We start from the raw sequence: 18,418 nt of genomic DNA, 5'->3' as shown, positions 1-18,418 counted from the left end.
CACAGTGTCATTAGATTCAACAACACACAGATTGCCCTGAAACCACCTCAAAAAATCAGCTCAAGCTTCTGGGTGATTCTACACTGACCTGTAGTCAGAGTAAAAAGGATGTTTGGGGAGGAAATCTGGTAGGAAAGGCACCATAGGCGAGGAAGTGAGCTACAACTTTTAAATAAAGGCAACTTCCCTGTTGTGTGATAGTTATTCTTGTATTGCTGAAAGGTGTGCCAATTGGATGCAGTTCATTGGACACTGGCAGTAGTGTAGATCACAGACTGGACTACATCTCTCTCATTCAAAATAAGGCAAAGCTTTGTACTCAGTGTCTCTAGTGTCACGGGAAAAGAGAATTCTACAAAGCCATGGATATGGGTGATGATCCCTGGCCACCATTTAGAAAACATTGTTGGAGACTACAAATTTGAGTATGTGTCATTCTCCTCTACACATGAGACACAGCTCACGATGATGTGTGAAATGTTATTGGGTTTTTCAGAAATTATTTTAATTCTCTTAATCATTTTGTGTCCAGTGTGGTCCTTACTCAGAATTAAACTCTCTTTTCCATGCATGCTTAAATTTTCCCTACAATGCAAACCTGGAGAATGAGTGAGAATTTGAGTCCATGTTCTTAGGGACATGTCTTTTCTAAGGGAAGCCATGAGTCAGGAAAGTTCCACTTATCTGTGATCTGTGATTCTCTGCCTTCCAAGAAGGCATGGCAGATGAATGAAAAAGAGTAGAAAGAAATGGTCATCAGCAATGTGTTGTCCACGCATGCTTGCACAAAAATAGAATGCTACACTCGGTGATTGTTGGCCTGCATTGCTAGCCAACCTAGCTTCACCATGAGCGTCCAGGTTTGCTTTCATCAGACACAGGAAAAGCGCCTCTGAGGACCTCAGGAAAGGTCCCCAAGTAATCCACAAATAGTAAGAGGACTACGGTTTTGAACTCTGTACACCTGGTTGGGCTTCAGCGTAATCCTATTGAGCATGATTTTTATGTCATCACCTCTCTTTATGACATTGGGCTGTCATCATAGACCCAGGAGTAGAGAGACAGTAGCTATTTGTGCTTTTATATGTGCTATCCACATCCTTACCTGGCTAAGGAACACTTTCTCGGCGTTGAGAATGGTCACAGGTAAGTGGGTAAGTTTGCAGGTTAGAAAGCTCTTCAAAGGAGGCAAGGCGTCCCTGCCTGGGAAGTTTGTTGAATGATTTCTCTAGAAGAGGAAAGAGCAAGCTGTCAAACCCCTGGTTGACACTCCTATACATGAAACTTAAACCTCAGAGAAATTGTAGGAATCTCTACATGAATAATAGCTTCACAGTGCACCCTTGTGAAGCTGACTCTAAGATTCCTACCACTGCCTGTACCACAAATTTTCATGGCTTTCACTTTAATGAGGTAAAAATGGCACAGATTTCCACTCATTTTACACAAAGACTTAAAGCTTCTTGTGTAAGAAATCTCCTCACAACATATCACTTTCATGTAACTGTGGGTAGGGGACAACTCTCAGTTTTAGCTTCCTGAATCCTAAGGATAGGTCTACAAAAGGTCATTACAGTATCTCGAGTCTAAAGGAAGAGACACGTGTATTCCATATTCAAGGTTCTGGGATCATATCCTTCCACCTCAAGGTCTATCTTGCATACTTGCAATCATTGGGAAATGCTCTCACTAAAATTATGGAATTTACAGATTCCCAGGGGACAGGGAATTTGAACTGCAATAGGACCGTTTGTGATAAGGTTTAATGGATTTGCATGTCAGTTAACACAGGTTCCCAAGGTTGCAAGGAACTTGCCAACAATGTTGTCATGAGTCACAGTGGCATTAGGTTCAACAACACACAGATTGCTCTGAAACCACCTCAAAAAATCAGCTCAAGCTTCTGGGTGATTCTACACTGACCTGTAGTCAGAGTAGAAAGGATGTTTGGGGAGGAAATCTGGTAGGAAAAGGGACCATAGGCGAGGAAGTGAGCTACAACTTTTAAATAAAGGCAACTTCCCTGTTCCGTGATAGTTATTCCTATATTGTTGAAAGGTGTGCTAATTGGGAGCAATACATGTGGACACCAGCAGTAGTGTAGATCACACACTGGACTACATCTCTCTCATTCAAAATAAGGCAAAGCTTTGTACTCAGTGTCTCTAGTGTCATGGGAAAAGAGAATTCTACAAAGCATGGATATGGGTGCTAATTCCTGGCCACCATTTAGAAAATATTGGTGGAGACTTCAAATTTGGGTATGTGTCATCTAGACATGAGACACAGCTCATGATGATGTGTGAAATGTTACTGGGTTTTTCAGAAATTATGTTAATTCTCTTAATCATTTTGGGTTGAGGGTGGTCCTTACTCAGAATTAAACTCTCTTTTCTATGCATGATTAAATTTTCCCTACAATGTATAACTGGAGAATGAGTGAGAATTTGAGTCCATGCTCTTAGAGACACGTCTTTTCTAAGGGAAGCCATGAGTCAGGAAACTTCCACTTACCTGTGATCTGTGATTCTCTGGCTTCCAAGAAGGCATGGCAGATGACTGCAAAAGAGTAGAAAGAAATGGTCATCAGCAATGTGTTGTCCTAGCACACTTGCACAAAAATAGAATGCTACACTCCGTGCTTGTTGGCCTGCACTGCTAGCCAACCAAGCTTCACCATGAGTGTCCAGTTTTGCTTTCATCAGAAACAGGAAAAGTGCCTCTGAGGACCTCAGGAAAGGTCCCCAAGTGATCCCCAAATAGTAAGAGGACCACGGCTTTGAACTCTGTAAACCTGGTTGGGCCTCAGCTTAATCCTATTCACCATGATTTTTATGTCATCACCTCTCTTCATGACATTGGGCTGTCATCATAGACCCAGGAGTAGAGAGACAGTATCTATTTGTGCTTTTATATCTGCTATCCACATCCTTACCTGGCTAAGGAACACTTTCTCGGCGTTGAGAATGGTCACAGGTAAGTGGGTAAGTTTGCAGGGTAGAATGCTCTTCACAGGAGGAAAGGGGTCCCTGCCTGGAAAGTTTGTTGAATGATTTCCCTAGAGGAGGAAAGAGCAAGCTGTCAAACCCCTGGTTGACACTCCTATACATGAAATTTAAACCTCAGAGAAATTGTAGGAAATGTCTACATGAATAATACCTTCACAGTGGCACCCCCGTGAAGCTGATTCTAAGATTCCTACCACTGCCTGTACCACAAATTTTCATGACTTTCACTTTATGAGGTAAAAATGGCACAGAGTTCCACTCATTTCACTTGAAGACTTACTGCTTGTTGTGGAAGCAATCTCCTCAAAACCTATCATTTCATGTAACTATTCGTAGGGGACAACTCTCAGATTGAAGCCCCTGAATCCTAAGGATAGGTCTACAAAAGGTCATTACAGGATCTCGAGTCTAAAGAAAGAGACACGTGTATTCCATATTCAAGGTTCCAGTATCATATCCTCCCCCCTCAAGATATATCTTGCATACGTGCAGTCAATGGGAAATGCTCTCACTAAAATTATGGAATTTACAGATTCCCAGGGGACAGGGAATTTGAACTGCAATAGGTCCCTTTGTGATAAGGTTTAATGGATTTCCATGTGAGTTAACACAGGTTCCCAAGGTTGCAGCGAACTTGCCAGTTGTAATGTTGTCATGAGTCTCAGTGTCATTTGATTCAACAACACACATATTGCCCTGAAACCACCTCAAAAATCAGCTCAAGCTTCTGGGTGATTCTACACTGACCTGTAGTCAGAGTAGAACTGATGTTTGGGGAGGAAATCTGGTAGGAAAAGGGACCATAGGCGAGGAAGTGAGCTACAACTTTTAAATAAAGGCAACTTCCCTGTTGCGTGATAGTTATTCCTGTATTGCTGAAACGTGTGCCAATTGGATGCAGTTCATGTGGACACTGGCAGTAGTGTAGATCACAGACTGGACTACATCTCTCTCATTCAAAATAAGGCAAAGATTTGTACTCAGTGTCTCTAGTGTCACGGGAAAAGAGAATTCTACAAAGCTATGGATATGGGTGATGATTCCTGGCCACCATTTAGAAAACATTGTTGGAGACTTCAAATTTGGGTATGTGCCATCCTCCTCTACATATGAGACACAGCTCACGATGATGTGTGAAATGTTATTGGTTTTTTGAGAAATTATTTTAATTCTCTTAATCATTTTGTGTCCAGGGTGGTCCTTACTCAGAATTAAACTCTCTTTTCAATGCATGCTTAAATATTTCCTACAATGTAAACCTGGAGAATGAGTGAGAATTTGAGTCCATGCTCTTAGGGACATGTCTTTTCTAAGGGAAGCCATGAGTCAGGAAACTTCCACTTACCTGTGATCTGTGATTCTCTGGCTTCCAAGAAGGCATGGCAGATGACTGCAAAAGAGTAGAAAGAAATGATCATCAGCAATGTATTGTCCTCGCACGCTTGCACAAAAATAGAATGCTACACTCGGAGATTGTTGCGCTGCACTGCTAGCCAACCAAGATTCACCATGAGTGTCCAGGTTTGCTTTCATCACACACAGGAAAATCGCCTCTGAGGACCTCAGGAAAGGCCCCCAAGTGATCCCCAAATAGTAAGAGGACCACGGCTTTGAACTCTGTACACCTGGTTGGGCCTCAGAGTAATCTATTCAGCATGATTTTTATGTCATCACCTCTCTTCATGACATTGGGCTGTCATCATAGCCCCAGGAGTAGAGAGACAGTACCTATTTGTGCTTTTATATCTGCTATCCACATCTTTACCTGGCTAAGGAACACTTTCTTGGCGTTGAGAATGGTCACAGGTAAGTGGGTAAGTTTGCAGGGTAGAAAGCTCTTCAAAGGAGGCAAGGGGTCACTGCCTGGAAAGTTTGTTGAATGATTTCTCTAGAGGAAGAAAGAGCAAGCTGTCAAACCCCTGGTTGACACTCCTATACATGAAACTTAAACCTCAGAGAAATTGTAGGAAATCTCTACATGAATAATACCTTCACAGTGGCACCCCCGGGAAGCTGACTCTAAGATTCCTACCACTGCCTGTACCACAAATTTTCATGGCTTTCACTTTATGAGTTAAAAATGGCACAGAGTTCCACTCATTTCACATGAAGACTTACTGCGTCTTGTGGAAGCAATTTCCTCAAAACGTATCACTTTCATGTAACTATGCGTAGGGGACAACACTCAGGTTGAAGCCCCTGAATCCTAAGGATAGGTCTACAAAAGGTCAATACAGGATCTCGAGTCTAAAGAAAGAGACACGTGTATTCCATATTCAAGGTTCAGGGATCATATCCTCTACCCTCAAGGTCTATCTTGCATACTTGCAATCATTGGGAAATGCTCTCACTAAAATTATGGAATTTACAGATTCCCAGGGGACAGGGAATTTGGACTGCAATAGGTCCATTTGTGATAAGTTTAATGGATTTCCATGTCAGTTAACACAGGTTACCAAGGTTGCAAGGAACTTGCCAGCAATGTTGTCATGAATCACAGTGGCATTAGGTTCAACAGCACACAGATTGCCCTGATACCACCTCAGAAAATTAGCTCAAGCTTCTGGGTGATTCTACACTGACCTGTAGTCAGAGGAGAAAGGATGTTTGGGGAGGAAATTTGGTAGGAAAAGGCACGATAGGCGAGGAAGTGAGCTAAAACTTTTAAATAAAGGCAACTTACCTGTTGCGTGATAGTTTTTCCTATATTGCTGAAAGTTGTGCCAATTGGGAACAATTCATGTGGACACCAGCAGTAGTGTAGATCACAGACTGGACTATATCTCTTTCATTCAACAATAAGGCAAAGCTCTGTACTCAGTGTCTCTAGTGTCATGGGAAAAGAGAATTGTACAAAGCAATGGATATGGGTGATGATTCCTGGCCACCATATAGAAAACATTGGTGGAGACTACAAATTTGAGTATGTGTCATCCTCCGCTACACATGAGACATAGCTCATGATGATGTGTGAAATATTATTGGGTTTTTCAGAAATTATTTTACTTCTCTTAATCATTTTGTGTCCATGGTGGTCCTTACTCAGAATTAAACTCTCTTTTCTATGCATGCTTAAATTTTTCCTACAATGTAAAACTGGAGAATGAGTGAGAATTTGAGTCCATGCTCTTACGGACATGTCTTTTCTAAGGGGAGGAATGAGTCAGGAAATTCCACTTACCCATGATCTGTGATTTTCTGGCTTCCCAGAAGGCATGGCAGATGACTGCAAAAGAGTAGAAAGAAATGGTCATCAGCAATGTGTAGTCCTCGCACACTTGCACGAAAATAGAATGCTACACTCGGTGCTTGTTGGCCTGCACTGCTATCCAACCAAGCTTCACCATGAGTGTCCAGGTTTGCTCTCATCAGAAACAGGAAAAGCGCCTCTGAGGACCTCAGGAAAGGTCCCCAAGTGATCCCCAAAGAGTAAGAGGACCACGGCTTTGAACTCTGTAAACCTGGTTGGGCCTCAGAGTAATCCTATTGAGCATGATTTTAATGTAATCACCTCTCTTCATGACATTCGGCTGTCATTATAGACCCAGGAGTAGAGAGACAGTAGCTATTTGTGCTTTTATATCTACTCTCCACATCCTTACCTGGCTAAGGAACACTTTCTTGGCATTGAGAATGGTCACAGGTAAGTGGGTAAGTTTGCAGGGTAGAAAGCTCTTCAAAGGAGGCAAGGGGTCCCTGCCTGGAAAGTTTTTTGAATGATTTCTCTAGAAAAGGAAAGAGCAAGCTGTCAAACCCCTGGTTGACACTCCTATACGTGAAACTTAAACCTAAGAGAAATTGTTGTAAATCTCTACGTGAATAATACATTCACAGTGGCACCCCCTTGAAGCTGACTCTAAGATTCCTACCACTGCCTGTACCACAAATTTTCATGGCTTTCACTTTAATGAGGTAAAAATGCCACAGAGTTCCACTCATTTTACACAAAGATTTACTGCTTCTTGTATAAGAAATCTCTTCACAACATATCACTTTCATGTAACTATGGGTAGGGGACAACTCTCAGGTTTAGCTTCCTGAATCCTAAGGATACGTCTACAAAAGGTCAATACAGTACCTCGAGTCTAAAGAAGAGACACGTGTATTCCATATTCAAGGTTTGGGGATCATATCCTCCCACCTCAAGGTCTATCTTGCATACTTGCAATCATTGGGAAATGCTCTCACTAAAATTATGGAATTTACAGATTCACAGGGCACAGGGAATTTGAACTGCAACAGGACCGTTTGTGATAAGGTTTAATGGATTTCCATGTCAGTTAACACACGTTCCCAAGGTTGCAAGGAACTTGCCAGCAATGTTGTCATGAGTCACAGTGGCATTAGGTTCAACAACACACAGATGCCCTGATACAACCTCAGAAAATTAGCTCAAGCTTCTGACTGATTCTACACTGACCTGTAGTCAGAGTAGAAAGGATGTTTGGGCAGGAAATTTGGTAGGGAAAGTGACCACAGGCGAGGAAGTGAGCTACAACTTTTAAATAAATGCAACTTACCTGTTGCGTGATAGTTTTTCCTATATTGCTGAAAGTTGTGCCAATTTGGAACAATTCATGTGGACACCAGCGAAGTGTAAATCACAGACTGGACTATATCTCTTTCATTCAACAATAGGGCAAAGCTCTGTACTCAGTGTCTCTGGTGTCATGGGAAAAGAGAATTCTACAAAGCAATGGATATGGGTGATGATTCCTGGCCACCATATAGAAAACATTGGTGGAGACTACAAATTTGGGTATGTGTCATCCTCCGCTACACATGAGACACAGCTCATGATTATGTGTGAAATAATATTGGGTTTTTCAGAAATTATTTTACTTCTCTTAATCATTTTGTGTCCAGGATGGTGCTTACTCAGAATTAAACTCTCTTTTCTATGCATGCTTATATTTTTCCTACAATGTAAAACTGGAGAATGAGTGAGAATTTGAGCCCATGCTCTTACGGAAATGTCTTTTCTATGGTAAGGAATGAGTGATCTGTGATTCTCTGGATCTCGAGTCTTAAAAAAGAGACACGTGTATTCCATATTCAAGGTGCAGGGATCATATCCTGTGATCAAATCCTGTGATTCTCTGGCTTCCAAGAAGGCATGGCAGATGACTGCAAAAGAGTAGAAAGAAATGGTCATCAGCAATGTGTTGTCCTCGCACTCTTGCACAAAAATAGAATGCTACACTCGGTGATTGTTGGCCTGCACTGCTAGTCAACCAAGCTTCACCATGAGTGTCCAGGTTTGCTTTCATCAGACACAGGAAAAGCGCCTCTGAGGACCTCAGGAAAGGTCCCCAAGTGATCCCCAAATAGTAAGAGGACCACGGCTTTGAACTCTGTAAACCTGGTTGGGCCTCAGCATAATCCTATTGAGCATGATTTTTATGTCATCACCTCTCTTCATGACATTCGGCTGTCATCATAGACCCAGGAGTAGAGAGACAGTAGCTATTTGTGCTTTTATATCTGCTATCCACATCCTTACCTGGCTAAGGAACACTTTCTCGGCGATGAGAATGGTCACAGGTAAGTGGGTAAGTTTGCAGGGTAGAAAGCACTTCAAAGGAGGCAAGGGGTCCCTGCCTGGAAAGTTTGTTGAATGATTTCTCTAGAGGAGGAAAGAGCAAGCTGTCAAACCCCTGGTTGACACTCCTATACGTGAAACTTAAACCTCAGAGAAATTGTTGTAAATCTCTACGTGAATAATACCTTCACATTGGCACCCCCGGGAAGCTGACTCTAAGATTCCTACCACTGCGTATACCAAAAATTTTCATGGCTTTCACTTTAATGAGGTAAAAATGGCACAGAGTTCCACTCATTTCACACAAAGACTTACTGCTTCTTGAGTAAGAAATCTCCTCACAACATATCACTTTCATGTAACTATGGGTAGGGGACAACTCTCAGGTTTAGCTTCCTGAATCCTAAGGATACATCTACAAAAGGTCAATACAGGATCTCGAATCTAAAGGAAGAGACACTTGTATTCCATATTCAAGGTTCCGGGATCATATCCTCCCACCTCAAGGTCTATCTTGCATACTTGCAATCATTGGGAAATGCTCTCACTAAAATTATGGAATTTACAGATTCTCAGGGGACAGGGAATTTGAACTGCAAAAGGACCATTTTTGATAAGGTTTAATGGATTTCCATGTCAGTTAACACAGGTTCCCAAGGTTTCAAGGAACTTGCCAGCAATGTTGTCATGAGTCACAGTGGCATTAGGTTCAACAACACACAGATGCCCTGATACCACCTCAGAAAATTAGCTCAAGCTTCTGAGTGATTCTACACTGACTTGTAGTCAGAGTAGAAAGGATGTTTGGGCAGGAAATTTGGTAGGGAAAGGGACCATAGGCGAGGAAGTGAGCTACAACTTTTAAATAAAGGCAACTTCCCTGTTGTGTGATAGTTTTTCCTATATTTCTGAAAGTTGTGCCAATTGGGAGCAATTCATGTGGACACTAGCAGTAGTGTAGATCACAGACTGGACTATATCTCTTTCATTCAACAATAAGGTAAAGCTCTGTACTCCGTGTCTCTAGTGTCATCGGAAAAGAGAATTCTACAAAGCAATGGATATGGGTGATGATTCCTGGCCACCATATAGAAAACATTGGTGGAGACTACAAATTTGGGTATGTGTCATCCTCTGCTACACATGAGACACAGCTCATGATTATGTGTGAAATATTATTGGGTTTTTCAGAAATTATTTTACTTCTCTTAATCATTTTGTGTCCAGGGTGGTCCTTACTCAGAATTAAATTCTTTTTTCTATGCATGCTTAAATTTTTCCTACAATGTAAAACTGGAAAATGAGTGAGAATTTGAGTCCATGATCTTAGGGACATGTCGTTTCTAAGGGAAGCCATGAGTCAGGAAACTTCTACTTACCTGTGATCTGTGATTCTCTGGCTTCCAAGAAGGCATGGCAGATGACTAAAAAAGAGTAGAAAGAAAGGGTCATCAACAATGTGTTGTCCTCGCACTCTTGCACAAAAATAGAATGCTACACTCGGTGATTGTTGGCCTGCACTGCTACCCAACCAAGCTTCACCATGAGTGTCCAGGTTTGCTTTCATCAGAAACAGGAAAAGCGCCTCTGAGGACCTCAGGAAAGGTCCCCAAGTGATCCCCAAATAGTAAGAGGACCACGGCTTTGAACTCTGTAAACCTGGTTGGGCCTCAGCATAATCCTATTGAGCATGATTTTTATGTCATCACCTCTCTTCATGACATTCGGCTGTCATCATAGACCCAGGAGTAGAGAGACAGTAGCTATTTGTGCTTTTATATCTGCTATCCACATCCTTACCTGGCTAAGGAACACTTTCTCGGCGATGAGAATGGTCATAGGTAAGTGGGTAAGTTTGCAGGGTAGAAAGCACTTCAAAGGAGGCAAGGGGTCCCTGCCTGGAAAGTTTGTTGAATGATTTCTCTAGAAAAGGAAAGAGCAAGCTGTCAAACCCCTGGTTGACACTCCTATACGTGAAACTTAAACCTCAGAGAAATTGTTGTAAATCTCTACGTGAATAATACCTTCACATTGGCACCCCCGGGAAGCTGAGTCTAAGATTCCTACCACTGCGTATACCAAAAATTTTCATGGCTTTCACTTTAATGAGGTAAAAATGGCACAGAGTCCCACTCATTTCACACGAAGACTTACTGCTTCTTGAGTAAGAAATCTCCTCACAACATATCACTTTCATGTAACTATGGGTAGGGGACAACTCTCAGGTTTAGCTTCCTGAATCCTAAGGATACATCTAAAAAAGGTCAATACAGGATCCCGAGTCTACAGGAAGAGGCACTTATATTCCATATTCAAGGTTCCGGGATCATATCCTCCCACCTCAAGGTCTATCTTGCATACTGGCAATCATTGGGAAATGCTCTCACTGAAATTATGGAATTTACAGATTCCCAGGGGACAGGGAATTTGAACTGCAATAGGACCGTTTGTGATAAGGTTTAATGGATTTCCATGTAAGTTAACAGAGGTTCCCAAGGTTGCAAGGAACTTGCCAGCAATGTTGTCATGAGTCACAGTGGCATTAGGTTCAACAACACACAGATGCCCTGATACCACCTCAGAAAATTAGCTCAAGCTTCTGAGTGATTCTACCCTGACCTGTAGTCAGAGTAGAAAGGATGTTTGGGGAGGAAATTTGGTAGGAAAAGGCAAGATAGGCGAGGAAGTGAGCTACAACTTTTAAATAAAGGCAACTTCCCTGTTGCGTGATAGTTTTTCCTATATTGCTGAAAGGTGTGTAATTGGGAGCAATACATGTGGACACCGGCAGCAGTGTAGATCACAGACTGGACTACATCTCTCTCATTCAAAATAAGGCAAAGCTTTGTACTCAGTGTCTCTAGTGTCACAGGAAAAGAGAATTCTACAAAGCCATGTATATGGGTGATGATTCCTGGCCACCATTTAGAAAACATTGTTGGAGACTACAAATTTGGGTATGTGTCATCCTCCTCTACACATGAGACACAGCGCCCGATGATGTGTGAAATGTTATTGGGTTTTTCAGAAATTATTTTAATTCTCTTAATCATTTTGTGTCCAGGGTGGTCCTTACTCAGAATTAAACTCTCTTTTCTATGCATGCTTAAATTTTCCCTACAATATAAACCTGGAGAATGAGTGAGAATTTGAGTCCATGCTCTTAGGGACATGTCTTTTCTAAGGGAAGCCATGAGTCTGGAAACTTCCACTTAACCTGTGATCTGTGATTCTCTGGCTTCCAAGAAGGCATGGCAGATGACTGCAAAAGAGTAGAAAGAAATGGTCATCAGCAATGTGTTGTCCTCGCACGCTTGCACAAAAATAGAATGCTACACTCGGTGATTGTTGGCCTGCACTGCTAGCCAACCAAGCTTCACCATGAGTGTCCAGGTTTGCTTTCATCAGAAACAGGAAAAGCGCCTCTGAGGACCTCAGGAAAGGTCCCCAAGTGATCCCCAAATAGTAAGAGGATCATGGCTTTGAGCTCTGTAAACCTGGTTGTGCCTCAGTGTAATCCTATTGAGCATGATTTTTATGTCATCACCTCTCTTCATGACATTCGGCTGTCATCATAGACCCAGGAGTAGAGAGACAGTATCTATTTGTGCTTTTATATCTGCTATCTACATCCTTACCTGGCTAAGGAACACTTTCTCGGCGATGAGAATAGTCACAGGTAAGTGGGTAAGTTTGCAGGGTAGAAAGCACTTCAAAGGAGGCAAGGGGTCCCTGCCTGGAAAGTTTGTTGAATGATTTCTCTAGAGGAGGAAAGAGCAAGCTGTCAAACCCCTGGTTGACACTCCTATACGTGAAACTTAAACCTCAGAGAAATTGTTGTAAATCTCTACGTGAATAATACCTTCACATTGGCACCCCCGGGAAACTGAGTCTAAGATTCCTACCACTGCTTATACCAAAAATTTTCATGGTTTTCACTTTAATGAGATAAAAATGGCACAGAGTTCCACTAATTTCACACGAAGACTTACTGCTTCTTGAGTAAGAAATCTCCTCACAACATATCACTTTCATGTAACTATGGGTAGGGGACAACTCTCAGGTTGAGCTTCCTGAATCCTAAGGATAGGTCTACAAAAGGTCAATACAGGATCTCGAGTCTAAAGGAAGAGACACGTGTATTCCATATTCAAGATTCCTGGATCATATCCTCTACCCTCAAGGTCTATCTTGCATACTTGCAATCATTGGGAAATGCTCTCACTAAAATTATGGAATTTACAGATTCCCAGGGGACAGGGAATTTGAATTGCAATAGGTCCGTTTGTGATAAGGTTTAATGGAATTCCATGTCAGTTAACACAGGTTCCCAAGGTTGCAAGGAACTTGCCAGCAATGTTGTCATGAGTCACAGTGTCATTAGACTCAACAACACACAGATTGCCCTGAAACCACCTCAAAAAATCAGCTCAAGCTTCTGGGTGATTCTACACTGACCTGTAGTCAGAGTAGAAAGGATGTTTGGGGAGGAAATCTGGTAGGAAAAGGGACCATAGGCGAGGAAGTGATCTACAACTTTTAAATAAAGGCAACTTCCCTGTTTCGTGATAGTTATTCCTATATTGATGAAAGGTGTGCCACTTGGGAGCAATTCTTGTGGACACTGGTAGTAGTGTAGATCACAGACTGGACTACATCTCTCTCATTCAAAATAAGGCAAAGCTTTGTACTCTGTGTCTCTAGTGTCATGGGAAAAGAGAATTCTACAAAGCCATGGATATGGGTGATGATCCCTTGCCACCATTTAGAAAACATTGGTGGAGACTACAAATTTGGGTATGTGTCATCCTCCTCTACACATGAGACACAGCTCATGATGATGTGTGAAATGTTATTGGGTTTTTCAGAAATTATTTTACTTCTCTTAATCATTTTGTGTCCAGGTTGGTCCTTACTAAGAATTAAACTCTCTTTTCTATGCATGCTTAAATTTTCCTACAATGTAAAATTGGAGAATGAGTGAGAATTTGAGTCCATGCTCTTAGGGACATGTCTTTTCTAATGGAAGCCACGAGACAGGAAACTTCCACTTACCTGTGATCTGTGATTCTCTGGCTTCCAAGAAGGCATATCAGGTGACTGCAAAAGAGTAGAAAGAAATGGTCATCAGCAATGTGTTGTCCTCGCACACTTGCACAAAAATAGAATTCTACACTCGGTGCTTGTTGGCCTGCACTGCTATTCAACCAAGCTTCACCATGAGTGTCCAGGTTTTCTCTCATCAGGAACAGGAAAGGCCCCTCTGAGGACCTCAGGAAAGGTTCCCAAGTGATCCCCAAATAGTAAGAGGACCACGGCTTTGAACTCTGTAAACCTGGTTGGGCCTCAGCATAATCCTATTGAGCATGATTTTTATGTCATCACCTCTCTTCATTACACTGGGATGTCATCATAGACCCAGGAGTAGAGAGACAGTAGCTATTTGTGCTTTTATATCTGCTCTCCACATCCTTACCTGGCTAAGGAACACTTTCTTGGCGCTGAGAATGGTCACAGGTAAGTGGGTAAGTTTGCAGGGTAGAAAGCTCTTCAAAGGAGGCAAGGGGTCCCTGCCTGGAAAGTTTGTTGAATGATTTCTCTAGAGAAGGTAAGAGCAAGCTGTCAAACCCCTGGTTGACACTCCTATACGTGAAACTTAAACCTCAGAGAAATTGTAGTAAATCTCTATGTGAATAATACCTTCACAGTGGCACCACTGGGAAGCTGACTCTAAGATTCCTACCACTGCCTGTACCACCAATTTTCTTGGCGTTCACTTTAATGAGATAAAATTGGCACAGAGTTCCACTCATTTTACATGAAGACTTACTGCTTCTTGTGTAAGAAATCTCACAACATATCACTTTCATGTAACTATGGGTAGGGGACAACTCTCAGGTTGAGCTTCCTGAATCCTAAGGATAGGTCTACAAAAGGTCAATACAGGATCTCAAGTCTAAAGGAAGAGACACATGTATTCCATATTCAAGGTTCCAGGATCATATCCTCCCACCTCAAGGTCTATCTTGCATACTTGCAATCATTGTGAAATGCTCTCACTAAAATTATAGAATTTACAGATTCCCAGGGGACAGGGAATTTGGACTGCTTTGGTTTGTTTGTGGTAAGGTTTAATGGATTTCCATGTCAGTTAACACAGTTTCCCAAGGTTTCAAGGAACTTGCCAGCAATGTTGTCATGAGTCACAGTGGCATTAGGATAAACAACACACAGATTACCCTGAAACCACCTCAGAAAATCAGCTCAAGCTTTTGGGTGATTCTACACTGACCTGTAGTCAGAGTAGAAAGGATGTTTGGTTAGGAAATTTGGTAGGAAAAGGGACCATAGGCGAGGAAGTGAGCTACAACTTTTAACTAAAGGCAACTTCCCTGTTGCGTGATAGTTTTTTTCTATATTGCTGAAAGGTGTGCCAATTGGAAGCAATTCATGTGGACACCGGCAGTAGTCTAGATCACAGACTGGACTATATCTCTCTCATTCAAAATAAGGCAAAGCTTTGTACTCAGTGTCTCTAGTGTCATGGGAAAAGAGAAATCTACAAAGCCATGGATATGGGTGATGATCCCTGGCCACCATATAGAAAACATAGGTGGAGACTTCAAATTTCGTATGTGTCATCCTCCGCTACACATGAGACACAGCTCATGATGATGTGTGAAAAGTTATTGGTTTTTTCAGAAATTATTTTAATTCTCTTAATCATTTTGTGTCCAGGGTGGTCCTTACTCAGAATTAAACTCTCTTTTCTATGCATGCTTAAATTTTCCCTACAATGTAAACCTGGAGAATGAGTGAGAATTTGAGTCCATGCTCTTAGTGACATATCTTTTCTAAGGGAAGCCATGAGTCAGGAAACTTCCATTTACCTGTGGTCTGTGATTCTCTAGCTTCCAAGAAGGCATGGCAGATGACTGAAAAAGAGTAGAAAGAAATGGTCAAGAGCAATGTGTTGTCCTCGCACACTTGCACAAAAATAGAATGCTTCACTCGGTGCTTGTTGGCCTGCTCTGCTATCCAACCAATCTTCACCATGAATGTCCAGGTTTGCTTTCATCAGAAACAGGAAAAGTGCCTCTGAGGACCTCAGGAAAGGTCCCCAAGTGATCGCCAAATAGTAAGAGGACCACGGCTTTGAACTCTTTAAACCTGGTTGGGCCTCAGCATAATCCTATTGAGCACGATTTTTATGTCATCACCTCTCTTCATTACACTGGGATGTCATCATAGACCCAGGAGTAGAGAGACAGTAGCTATTTGTGCTTTTATATCTGCTATCCACATCCTTACCTGTCTAAGGAACACTTTCTTGGCGTTGAGAATGGTCACAGGTAAGTGGGTAAGTTTGCAGGGTAGAAAGTTCTTCAAAGGAGGCAAGGGGTTCCTGCCTCGAAAGTTTGTTGAATGATTTCTCTAGAGAAGGAAAGAGCAAGCTGTCAAACCCCTGGTTGACACTCCTATACGTGAAACTTAAACCTCAGAGAAATTGTAGTAAATCTCTGTGTGAATAATACCTTCACAGTGGCACCACTGGGAAGCTGACTCTAAGATTCCTACCACTGCCTGTACCACCAATTTTCTTGGAGTTCACTTTAATGAGATAAAAATGGCACAGAGTTCCACTCATTTCACATGAAGACTTACTGCTTCTTGTGTAAGAACTCTCACAACATATCACTTTCATGTAACTATGGGTAGGGGACAACTCTCAGGATGAGCTTCCTGAATCCTAAGGATAGGTCTACAAAAGGTCAATACAGGATCTCAAGTCTAAAGGAAGAGACACGTGTATTCCATATTCAAGGTTCCGGGATCATATCCTCCCACTTCAAGGTCTATCTTGCATACTTGCAATCATTGGGAAATGCTCTCACTAAAATTATAGAATTTACAGATTCCCAGGGGACAGGGAATTTGGACTGCTTTGGTTTGTTTGTGATAAGGTTTAATGGATTTCCATGTCAGTTAACACAGTTTCCCAAGGTTTCAAGGAACTTGCCAGCAATGTTGTCATGAGTCACAGTGGCATTAGGATAAACAACACACAGATTACCCTGAAACCACTTCAGAAAATCAGCTCAAGCTTTTGGGTGATTCTACACTGACCTGTAGTCAGAGTAGAAAGGATGTTTGGTTAGGAAATTTGGTAGGAAAAGGAACCATAGGCGAGGAAGTGAGCTACAACTTTTAAATAAAGGCAACTTCCCTGTTGCGTGATAGTTTTTTTCTATATTGCTGAAAGGTGTGCCAATTGGAAGCAATTCATGTGGACACCGGCAGTAGTCTAGATCACAGACTGGACTATATCTCTCTCATTCAAAATAAGGCAAAGCTTTGTACTCAGTGTCTCTAGTGTCATGGGAAAAGAGAAATCTACAAAGCCATGGATATGGGTGATGATCCCTGGCCACCATATAGAAAACATAGGTGGAGACTTCAAATTTGGGTATGTATCATCCTCCGCTACAAATGAGACACAACTCATGATGATGTGTGAAAAGTTATTGGTTTTTTCAGAAATTATTTTAATTCTCTTAATCATTTTGTGTCCAGGGTGATCCTTACTCAGAATTAAACTCTCTTTTCTATGCATGCTTAAATTTTCCCTACAATGTAAACCTGGAGAATGAGTGAGAATTTGAGTCCATGCTCTTAGTGACATATCTTTTCTAAGGGAAGCCATGAGTCAGGAAACTTCCATTTACCTGTGGTCTGTGATTCTCTAGCTTCCAAGAAGGCATGGCAGATGACTGAAAAAGAGTAGAAAGAAATGGTCAAGAGCAATGAGTTGTCCTCGCACACTTGCACAAAAATAGAATGCTACACTCGGTGCTTGTTGGCCTGCACTGCTATCCAACCAATCTTCACCATGAATGTCCAGGTTTGCTTTCATCAGAAACAGGAAAAGTGCCTCTGAGGACCTCAGGAAAGGTCCCCAAGTGATCCCCAAATAGTAAGAAGACCACGGCTTTGAACTCTGTAAACCTGGTTGGGCCTCAGCGTATTCCTATTGAGCATGATTTTTATGTCATCACCTCTCTTCATGACATTGGGCTGTCATCATAGACCCAGGAGTAGAGAGACAGTAGCTATTTGTGCTTTTATATCTGCTATCCACATCCTTACCTGGCTAAGGAACACTTTCTCAGCGTTGAGAATGGTCACAGGTAAGTGGGTAAGTTTTCAGGGTAGAAAGGTCTTCAAACAGGCAAGGGGTCCCTGCCTGCAAAGATTGTTGAATGATTTCTCTAGTGGAGGAAAGAGCAAGCTGTCAAACCCCTGGTTGACACTCCTATATGTGAAACTTAAACCTCAGAGAAATTTTCGTAAATCTCTACGTGAATAATACCTTCACAGTGGCACCCCCGTGAAGCTGACTCTAATATTCCTACTACTGCCTGTACCACTAATTTTCATGGCTTTCACTTTAATGACATAAAAATGGCACAGAGTTCATCTCATTTCACACGAAGACTTACTGCGTCTTGTGTAAGAAATCTCCTCACAACATATCACTTTCATGTAACTATGGGTAGGGGACAACTCTCAGGTTGAGCTTCCTGAATCCTAAGGATAGGTCTACAAAAGGTCAATACATGATCTCGAGTCTAAAAGAAGAGACACGTGTATTCCATATTCAAGTTTCTGGGGTCATATCCTCCCACCTCAAGGTCTATCTTGCATACTTGCAATCATTGGGAAATGCTCTCACTAAAATTATAGAATTTACAGATTCCCAGGGAACAGGGAATTTGAAGTGCAATAGGTCCGTTTGTGATTGGGTTTAATGGATTTCCATGTCAGTTAACACACGTTCCAAATGTTGCAAAGAACTTGCCAGCAATGT

The 18,418-nt window shown here is 41.9% G+C and overlaps 10 non-coding genes across 10 annotated transcripts; all 10 read right to left on the bottom strand.

The window, feature by feature from the left end:
• Positions 1–970: 970 nt before the first annotated feature.
• LOC127676954 (small nucleolar RNA SNORD115) lies at positions 971–1,049 on the bottom strand. The gene has a single exon (XR_007976361.1). It is a non-coding gene; the product is annotated as a small nucleolar RNA SNORD115 (small nucleolar RNA).
• Positions 1,050–2,800: 1,751 nt separating this feature from the next.
• Positions 2,801–2,879, bottom strand: LOC127676988 (small nucleolar RNA SNORD115). The gene has a single exon (XR_007976394.1). It is a non-coding gene; the product is annotated as a small nucleolar RNA SNORD115 (small nucleolar RNA).
• Positions 2,880–4,639: 1,760 nt separating this feature from the next.
• On the bottom strand, positions 4,640–4,717 carry LOC127676994 (small nucleolar RNA SNORD115). The gene has a single exon (XR_007976400.1). It is a non-coding gene; the product is annotated as a small nucleolar RNA SNORD115 (small nucleolar RNA).
• A 1,758-nt stretch (positions 4,718–6,475) lies between these two features.
• Positions 6,476–6,554, bottom strand: LOC127676991 (small nucleolar RNA SNORD115). Its single transcript, XR_007976397.1, has one exon. It is a non-coding gene; the product is annotated as a small nucleolar RNA SNORD115 (small nucleolar RNA).
• A 1,822-nt stretch (positions 6,555–8,376) lies between these two features.
• On the bottom strand, positions 8,377–8,455 carry LOC127676933 (small nucleolar RNA SNORD115). The gene has a single exon (XR_007976340.1). It is a non-coding gene; the product is annotated as a small nucleolar RNA SNORD115 (small nucleolar RNA).
• A 1,760-nt stretch (positions 8,456–10,215) lies between these two features.
• On the bottom strand, positions 10,216–10,294 carry LOC127676932 (small nucleolar RNA SNORD115). Its single transcript, XR_007976339.1, has one exon. It is a non-coding gene; the product is annotated as a small nucleolar RNA SNORD115 (small nucleolar RNA).
• A 1,759-nt stretch (positions 10,295–12,053) lies between these two features.
• LOC127676978 (small nucleolar RNA SNORD115) lies at positions 12,054–12,132 on the bottom strand. The gene has a single exon (XR_007976384.1). It is a non-coding gene; the product is annotated as a small nucleolar RNA SNORD115 (small nucleolar RNA).
• A 1,759-nt stretch (positions 12,133–13,891) lies between these two features.
• Positions 13,892–13,970, bottom strand: LOC127676949 (small nucleolar RNA SNORD115). Its single transcript, XR_007976356.1, has one exon. It is a non-coding gene; the product is annotated as a small nucleolar RNA SNORD115 (small nucleolar RNA).
• Positions 13,971–15,726: 1,756 nt separating this feature from the next.
• LOC127676973 (small nucleolar RNA SNORD115) lies at positions 15,727–15,805 on the bottom strand. The gene has a single exon (XR_007976379.1). It is a non-coding gene; the product is annotated as a small nucleolar RNA SNORD115 (small nucleolar RNA).
• Positions 15,806–17,562: 1,757 nt separating this feature from the next.
• On the bottom strand, positions 17,563–17,641 carry LOC127676929 (small nucleolar RNA SNORD115). Its single transcript, XR_007976336.1, has one exon. It is a non-coding gene; the product is annotated as a small nucleolar RNA SNORD115 (small nucleolar RNA).
• Between the last annotated feature and the right edge of the window lie 777 nt (positions 17,642–18,418).

The sequence above is a fragment of the Apodemus sylvaticus genome, chromosome 1 (genome assembly GCF_947179515.1).
Source record: "Apodemus sylvaticus chromosome 1, mApoSyl1.1, whole genome shotgun sequence".
In the NCBI taxonomy this organism is placed as follows: domain Eukaryota; kingdom Metazoa; phylum Chordata; class Mammalia; order Rodentia; family Muridae; genus Apodemus; species Apodemus sylvaticus.
The sequence above is the reverse complement of the archived record's forward strand: the minus strand, read 5'-3'. Positions and strand labels throughout refer to the sequence as shown.